This window comes from Eretmochelys imbricata, chromosome 2, assembly GCF_965152235.1.
Source record: "Eretmochelys imbricata isolate rEreImb1 chromosome 2, rEreImb1.hap1, whole genome shotgun sequence".
Taxonomy (NCBI): Eukaryota; Metazoa; Chordata; order Testudines; family Cheloniidae; genus Eretmochelys; species Eretmochelys imbricata.
The window spans coordinates 265,328,529-265,337,269 of NC_135573.1; positions in this window are offsets into that span (position 1 = coordinate 265,328,529).

Consider the following 8,741-nt stretch of genomic DNA (forward strand, 5'->3'; position numbering starts at 1 on the left):
CTAATCAGGAAACAGATCTTGGAGTCATCGTGGATAGTTCTCTGAAGACGTCCACGCATTGTGCAGCGGCAGTCAAAAAAGCAACCGGGATGTTAGGAATCATTAAAAAGTGATAGAGAATAAGATGGAGAATATCTTATTGCCCTTATATAAATCCATGGTACGCCCACATCTTGAATACTGCATGCAGATGTGGTCTCCTCATCTCAAAAAAGATATACTGGCATTAGAAAAGGTTCAGAGAAGGGCAACTAAAATGATTAGGGGGTTGGAACGGGTCCCATATGAGGAGAGATTAAAGAGGCTAGGACTTTTCATCTTGGAAAAGAGGAGACTAAGGGGGGCTATGATAGAGGTCTATAAAATCATGAGTGATGTGGAGAAAGTGAATAAGGAAAGTTATTTACTCGTTCCCATAATATAAGAACTAGGGGTCACCAAATGACATTAATGGGTAGCAGGTTTAAAACAAATAAAAGGAAGTTCTTCTTCACTCAACGCAGAGTCAACCTGTGGAACTCCTTGCCTGAGGAGGTTGTGAAGGCTAGGACTATAACAGGATGTGGCGGGTTTTGTACCTCGTCTGCCTCTTTGATTCTGGGGTGGGGCAAGGTTAACCCCACCTCCCAGCTTCTACGCCAGTTCTACAACCTCCCTGGTAGTCAGGGCTGTATGGCCCAATGGCCAGAGTCCCTCTAAATCTTCTTCCCCTGGTGAGATAGTGCGGCCTAGCGGCTAGAGTCCCTATAGTGTGCTCCCAAAGCAGTGTGGCCCAATGGCCAGAGTCTCCCAAAATTTCTCTTCCTTTGGTGGGATAGCATGGCCTAGCGGCCGGAGTCTCTATAGTGCGCTCCTAAAGCGGTGTGGCCTGAGGGCCAGAGTCCCTCTCAGTCCCCTTCCCCTCGTAGGATAGTGCAGCCCAGCAGCCGGAGTTCATCTATCTCCTTTGAGGTTAGAGAGGGGTTGGTGAATTATGTCATCACAAAAAAAGGCAGGGGGGCTTAGAGACCTCCGGTAGGGGAGCCTGGGCCCACCCACCTTCACTGGGCTCCAACCCAGGGCCCTGTCACTGACGGCGTGATCCTCCCCCGGTCAGCGGGGAATTCTACCGCAACACACTGCCCTCAGAGTGGTGGGAGATACCACTCCCTTCCCTTTCCTGGGTCACTTCCGACCAGTTCTCCTGATGTAGCAGTCCCTGTGGCATCAGGGTCTTCAGGTTCCTCAGCCCCTGGGACTCCCTGGGGTTCCCACAGCTGCCAGTCTCTGGTCACACTTCCTGGCCCCTCGGCTCCCTCCTGTACGAGTCGCCCCTGCTCCTGGGCTGGAGCCTCCACTGGGTGTCTTCCTACCTCAGCTGCCAGCCCTGACTGAGCAGCTCTGCAGGCTTTTATACTTGACTCTCTGTTGGAGCATGCCCAGCAGAGCCTCAGGTGCGTGGCTTCCTCTGCCAGCAGGGAAGCGTTGACCCTCTCATTCCCAGTGCGGGGCCAGTCCGCCCTGTCACACAGGTTTTAAAGGAGAACTGGATAAATTCATGGATAAATCCATTAATGGCTATCAGTCAGTATGTGTAAGGAATGGTGTCCCTAGCCTCTGACTGTCAGAGGGTGGAGATGGATGGCAGGAGAGAGATCACTAGATCATTAACTGTTAGGTTCACTCCCTCTGGGGCAGCTGGCATGGGCCTCTGTTGGTAGACAGGATACTGGGCTGGATACTAGGCCGGATGGACCTTTGGTCTGACCCAGTATGGCCGTTCTTATGTGAATTAAAGCTGGTGCTGCGTCACGTGGGGTTGGGCGGCAGTGCGCTCGTACCACTTACTTCTCTATCAGTCAGTTGCTGAAATGCTAGAAATTCTTGATGTGTCCTATAATACTCCCCTGTTAACTTGACTGATCCTTGAGTCTTATTACGTATTATTATTACTTATTATTGTAACACCTTAATCACAAAATCATGTTTTGCCCCGCCGAATTTTCCCCCTCAGCCTAAGGAGTGCTTCTTGCATGTGCTCTCCTGGGGTTTAGGTTCAATGCAGAATTGTATTTGATCCAAAGTTTAGATGTTGATGATTGAATCTGGCCAATAGTTTACAAAGTCTGTCAACTCCATGTGTGACTTTTGGCAAGTTACTTTATCTCGATGGGCCTCAGCTCCCCCTCTGTGAATAGCGATCCTTTCTTTCTCCCACTCTTCCTCCGTGTGGCCTGTTTAGATTGAATGCTCATAAGGGCAAGGACTCTCCTGTCCTATGTCTGCGTACAGCGCTTAGCATAACAGACCTTGGTTGGTATATGCAGGTGCTAGTGTCCTGTGAAATAAGACTGAGGTGCATGGCGGTGAAGAATTCAGTCACCAGTCTTCAGTTTCTGGCGCTCTGTTGAATAGTGGTTGCTCCGAGAGTCCCACTGCAGCTCTGTTGCAGCCCTAAGGTTTAGCAGTGCTCAGCCAAGGGGCCTGCAAATGTAACCCAGGCACCTCCTGGGTGCCACTAGATGGGACAGAACACCACACCCAGGAGGTGTGTTTGTTACACAAACATTTGCAGTCTCATTCTTGCAGGTGCATCTGTAACAAGATGTTGCTTTTGTATCTGTCAGATGTCTCCCTGCTTTCTCCTTGCTGCTCTCCAGCACAAACTGGATCACTGACCCCTGTTTATCACAAGACTCCTGCTTAATTGAAATCTTGGTTTGTCCTGTGGAGCACAGACCCCTCCCTTTGCAGCACAACCTGGCCTTGGGAAACTGACCAGCATTTATCCCTCATGGCTGTCCGGGTCCCTCAAGAAGCCTCTTTCTCCAGACCTCACTGGCATATCTTCCCTGTATCCTCAGTCCGACAGATCTGGAGGGCAGCTGCCTTTTACATTACCAGCCAGTGCATCTTCCCTGTGTCCCCACTCCGCAGATCCTGGAATCCAGCCTCTCCCTCCAGGGCTAACCAGTATTGATTCCAACACAATCCTCGCTGCTCATACGGTCCCCACAACGGTGCCAAGCAGCAGGCTCCTCCACAGCTCCCCAGCTCTCTTCCTTGGAAGAGCGAGGGAGCTGCCCCAACAGGCCTTGAACTCTGTTTCCAAAGTTTGGAGGATCTGGAGCACAGAGATGGAAGCCTCGGATTTCAAGAATCCCCACTTGTTTTCCACAGAGCTTTGTGTGTCCTCCTGAAGCCTTCAGCTAATGAGAGACCCCTCATGTTTGCATGAAGTGCTTTTAAGACAGGTTGGTTTAAAGGGGACCATGGGGCCATCCCAGTGCAGGCTGGTCTTAAAGGCTGCTCACATCGATGCTGGCTACCAGCCAAGTCCAGGCTTCGTTCCTGGGTACGGTGCTTGGCGCAATGAGACTCTGATACCAGCACTGAACAGGGGCTGCTGTGATGCAAATCACCGATAATAAATAATTTTGCTGTGAATTTTTCCCTAGAAATGGCTCTTTGGATTTTTCAGATACCCTGTGCCCGTCACATACACAGTACACATATATCAGAACACTACACACCCAAGGTGACTTACACGTGTGTGTTGTGTCCTGTTGTGTTGGACAGTCTCTGATTTACCTTACAGAGAACTAAAGCGCCTTTCCTTTCTCGGGTTATGCTTTCGTTAGAGGAGACAAAGATAAATGGCATTTCTGTGCCTGGAACTCCCTGAAATGGAGATTATAATATTTCTCTAGACCCGGGTCTCAGGAGTGTTGGGAGGGTTAATTAGACAATGTCCGAGTACGTAAAATGTAATATACATTCTGCTATTAGAGCAAAGTACTACGACCTGAAAGAGCTGAGGACAGAGGTTATTCAGAATGGGGGGAGGGGTAGCTCAGTGGTTTGAGCATTGGCCTGCTAAACCCAGCATTGTGAGTTCAATCCTTGAGGGGGCTGTTTAGGGATATGGGGCAAAAATCGGTTGGATGATTTAATTGGGGATTGGTCCTGCTTTAAGCAGGGGGTTGGACTAGATCAGTGGTCCCCCACATCTGCCAGCCACCCTGCTGCCAAAATGCCACCGAGAAGCGGCACGAAGCGTCGCCTCCGAAATGCCGCTGAGAAACAGCAATGCTTCTCGGCAGCATTTCAGCAGCGGGGTGCCCTACGGGTGCACAAAAATGCCCTGGCAGGCCCCATGGCACCCGCAGGGACTGCGTTGGGGACCACTGGACTAGATGATCTCCTGAGGTCCCTTCCAACCCTGATATTCTGTGAATCTGTATAGCACTGTGACATTATGTCAGTTGCAGGTTTGCTTCCCAAATGCTATGGTATTTCTTTTGCAAATGCAGGAAATAGAAGTTAGTTGGGTAACACTCCCAGCAGTTTGCTCACTGGAATAGGGTTTCCAGTCCATGTCTTTGCTGTGCTAAATAAAACCCCAATTCCCCAGTATTGTGCAGACAGACAGACCCTGGCACCCGTGTGGCACCCGATGGTTTCCATGGGGTCCATGTGGGCACAGAGGTCTGTCCTTTGGGATGACTGCAGATTTGGGGCCTAAAAGTTGGAGCTCTTGCAATGTTCAGACTAGAAATATGGTGCATTTTGAAATAGTGAAGATAATTGACCACGGGAACCACTTATCTGGGGATATGCTGGATTCTCCATCACTTGCAGGCTTTCCGTCAGGATTTGATTTCCTTTCAAAAAGATGCTTTCGCAGAAATGGAAGTTACAGGCTTGATGCAGAAATGACTGGCTGTGGTTCTTTGGCCTGTTCTGTGTTCTGCAGCAGGTCAGACTACAGGACCACAATGGCCTTGCTGGCCTTCACTATGACTGTATGAAAGCTATGAAAGTCGGCAGCAATGCTTCAGTTACACATGTGATGAGGTTCCAAATTCCTTTCTCAGTGGGAGCTTGGAAGCTCCCTCATCTCTGCCCCTCCTTACAATCGCATCATTGTTAGCACAAGAACCTTCTTCTCAGCAGCGTCTATCACTTGGACGAGACTTCTTGCTCCTCTCTGTCCATCAGATGACATTTTGCATGAAAATTCCAAATCCACTTGGTCCCAGTGCCTCTCACATGTCAAACTCAGTGAGGAGTTTAGTCATATAAAGACACGCAAGTTGCACCAAAGTGTGTCTAGCAGTCTCAAATGTATGCTCATAGTCGTCAGTCTTGTCCCCACCCCTCCCAACACACACACACACACACTGTACACACAGGTTTCAGAGTAGCAGCCATGTTAGTCTGAATCTGCAAAAGGAAAAGGAGTACTTGTGGCACCTTAGAGACTAACAAATTTATTTGAGCATAAACTTTCATGAGCTACAGCTCACTTCATCAGATGCATGCAGTGGAAAATAGAGGAGGGAGATTTTATATACACAGAGAACATGAAACAATGGATGTTACCAAACACACTATAATGAGAAAAAAGAAAAGGAGTACTTGTGGCACCTTAGAGACTAACAAATGTATTTGAGCATAAGCTTTCGTGAGCCTCAGCTCACTTCATCGGATGCATTCAGTGGAAAATACAATGGGGAGATTTATATACACAGAGAACATGAAACAATGGGTGTTACCATACAGACTGTAACAAGAGTGATTAGGAAAGGTGAGCTATTACCACCAGGAGAGAAAAAAAAACCTTTTGTAGTGATAATCAAGGGGGGCCATTTCCAGCAGTTGACAAGAACGTCTGAGGAACAGTAGGGGGGAAAAGTAAACACGGGGAAATAGTTTTACTTTGGGTAATGACCCATCCACTCCCAGTCTTTATTCAAGCCTAATTTAATGGTGTCCAGTTTGCAAATTAATTCAATTCAGCAGTCTCTCGTTAGAGTCTGTTTTTGAAGTTCTTTTCTTGAAGAATTGCCACTTTAGGTCTGTAATAGAGTGACCAAAGAGATTGAAGTGTTCTCTGACTGGTTTATGAATGTTATAATTATTGACATCTGATTTATGTCCATTTATTCTTTTATGTAGGGACTGTCCAGTTTGGCCAATGTACATGGCAGAGGGACATTGCTGGCACATGATGGCATATATCACATTGGTAGATGTGCAGGTGAACGAGCCTCTGATAGTGTGGCTGATGTGATTAGGCCCTATGATGGTGTCCCCTGAATAGATATGTGGACACAGTTGGCAACGGGCTTTGTTGCAAGGATAGGTTCCTGGGTTAGTGGTTCTGTTGTGTGGTGTGTGGTTGCTGGTGAGTATTTGCTTCAGGTTGGGGGGCTGTCTGTAAGCAAGGTAATAGCTCACCTTACCTGATCACTCTCGTTACAGTGTGTATGGTAACACCCATTGTTTCATGTTCTCTGTGTATATAAAATCTCCCTCCTGTATTTTCCACTGCATACATCCGATGAAGTGAGCTGTAGCTCACGAAAGCTTATGCTCAAATAAATTTGTTAGTCTCTAAGGTGCCACAAGTACTCCTGTTCTTTCTGTACACACAGTCTCACAAGGCAGACATTCCTTCACGAACAATGGGAAAAAATCATACCCTACCTAGGGGATAAATTCCCTGCTGGTAAAAGTGCCTCTTGATCTACTGAATTTAATGGAGTTGTGCTTATTTACATCAGGTGAGGTTTCCATTGATTATAACCTGGGTGCCTAGAGATGCAGGTACATTTGTCCCAGGAGGATCACTAGCTGAGTGGGTACGGTGAGATATCTACCTGATGGTGAGTATTCCTGACAGGGAGCCAGAAGGGCTGTTGACCTCAGGACACTGAAAGCCGTACACTCTTCTGAACGTGGGGTGTACAGCCTAACCCCACGATCCCAGCTGATTTGAGTTCCCATCTCTGCTTGCCCTGGCACGTTTGCCAACAGGTATTTCCTGCAAAAGGAAGCAACAGCTTTTGGGAAAACCCACATGTACAAACAACAAATCTCCCAAGGTCAGAGTAACAATTGGGGGTGTCCTAGTGGGGCGGCATGATGGCCCTTCCCAGCACTGGATGGGGAGAGGTGGCATGATCCTGTTGGTGGGTCACTGTGGCCACGGCAGCCACCACATTCATTCCTTGGCAGCAGACAAGCAGCTGAGGGAGAAGAACTGGGTGTGACAGCTACTGCAACCCCCTGCAGGATCTTTGGGGACCAATGCGTTAAACCTAGGAATGGCTTTGGTGTTTGTGTCCTACTCCCTGGGGGAGGGGTACCAGACCTCCTCCCAGAACTACAACCATCAGGGGAGGGGGTGATTCAGGCAAGTCACTAAACCTGAACCATTCTAGAAAGGGATCTGCCTCTGGAGAGGTTTCAATAGATTGGTTCAAAACTGGGATTTCCAGAGACAATCAGAGAACGGGCTTTTGGTATAAAAGGCTGAGTTTAAACGGACACGGATTCTGATCCAGCAAATGGACAGGGCCTTCTGTCCAAGGGGGACCCCAACCTTCGCGGAAGTGTTAGAAAGACTTTGGCCTGGTAGGGACCCCATAAGGCTGGTGGGTGCTTCCTGGAATGTTTAGTGTGTGCTTAAATTGTGGGTGCTCAGGAACCACGGCAGAGCAGAGGGTGTCAGAGAGCAGTTAATGCTGAAACTATTCCAGAGCTTAACTATCCTTATAGTTGGAAAGTATTTCCTCATATCTAATCTAAATAATACTTACTGCAAATTCTCCAATTGATCAAGGTGATTTTGAATTTTTGTCCTGTCCTCCAAAGTGCTTGCAACCCCTCTCAGCTTGGTGTCATCTGCAGATTTTATAAGAATACTCTCCACTCCATTATCCACATCATGAGTGAAAATATTGAATAGTACCAGACCCAGGACAGATCCCTGGACAACCTCACTAAATACACCCTCCCAGTTTGACAGTGAACATTCATGACTATATTTTCAACCAGTGTCAACCTCTGGGACCCAACCCATCCTCCATGAGTTCTGGAAGATCATTGCTACGGGTTCAAAGACTGTTTCAGCTAGTTCCTCAGGTACCCTAGGGTGAATGGCATCCGGCCTTGCCAACTTGAAAACATCTAACATTTAAATATTCTTTAATCTGTTTTTCCTATTCTGGCTTGTGTTCCTCCCCCCCCTCTTGTTTAGCATCTGGTCACAATCAACTCCTTTAGTGAAGACTGAAGTAAAATAGGCATCAAACTCTTCCGCCTTCTTGATGTCTTCAGTTATTAGCTCTCCTTCCCTCTTACGTAGCAGACCTGCACTTTCCTTCATTTTACCCTTGCTCCTCATGTATTTATAGAACCTCTTCTTATTGCCTGGTATATCCCTTGCTAGGTGTAACTTATTTTGTGTCTTAGCCTTCCTGGTTTTCTCCCTGCATACTTGGGTTGTTCTTTTCTACTCATCCGTAGCAATTTGTCCATGATTCCACTTTATGATTTTCAGGTCCCTAGAGAGCTCCTGATACAGCCATATTGGCCTCTCACTAGACTTCCTGTCCCTCATGACTCCAAATTCATAGCGTTTTAAGGCTGGAGCATAAGGGCGGCAGAATCAGGTTTGTTGTCAGGCCAAACAGCTCGAGGGTTTTTAGTCTGGTGGAATTGTACCCTTAATGACCCTGCTGTGGGATTTGGTCCCTTTTGGTTTCTGCACTGGGAGGTGGGAAGGGAGCTGTGGGGTCTACTCTCATTATCAGCACCTCACTGAAAGCTGTGCGAGGAGCCTGAACTCTACTGGTGTGTCTGGTTGGGAGAAACCTTGGGGCAGCCCCAGCTTGTTCTTTAGGGGAAATTTCACCCCAAGTCTGCAAAGGGACCTGTGACCATCAAGCCTTTAACATGGGATGCAGTCAGTC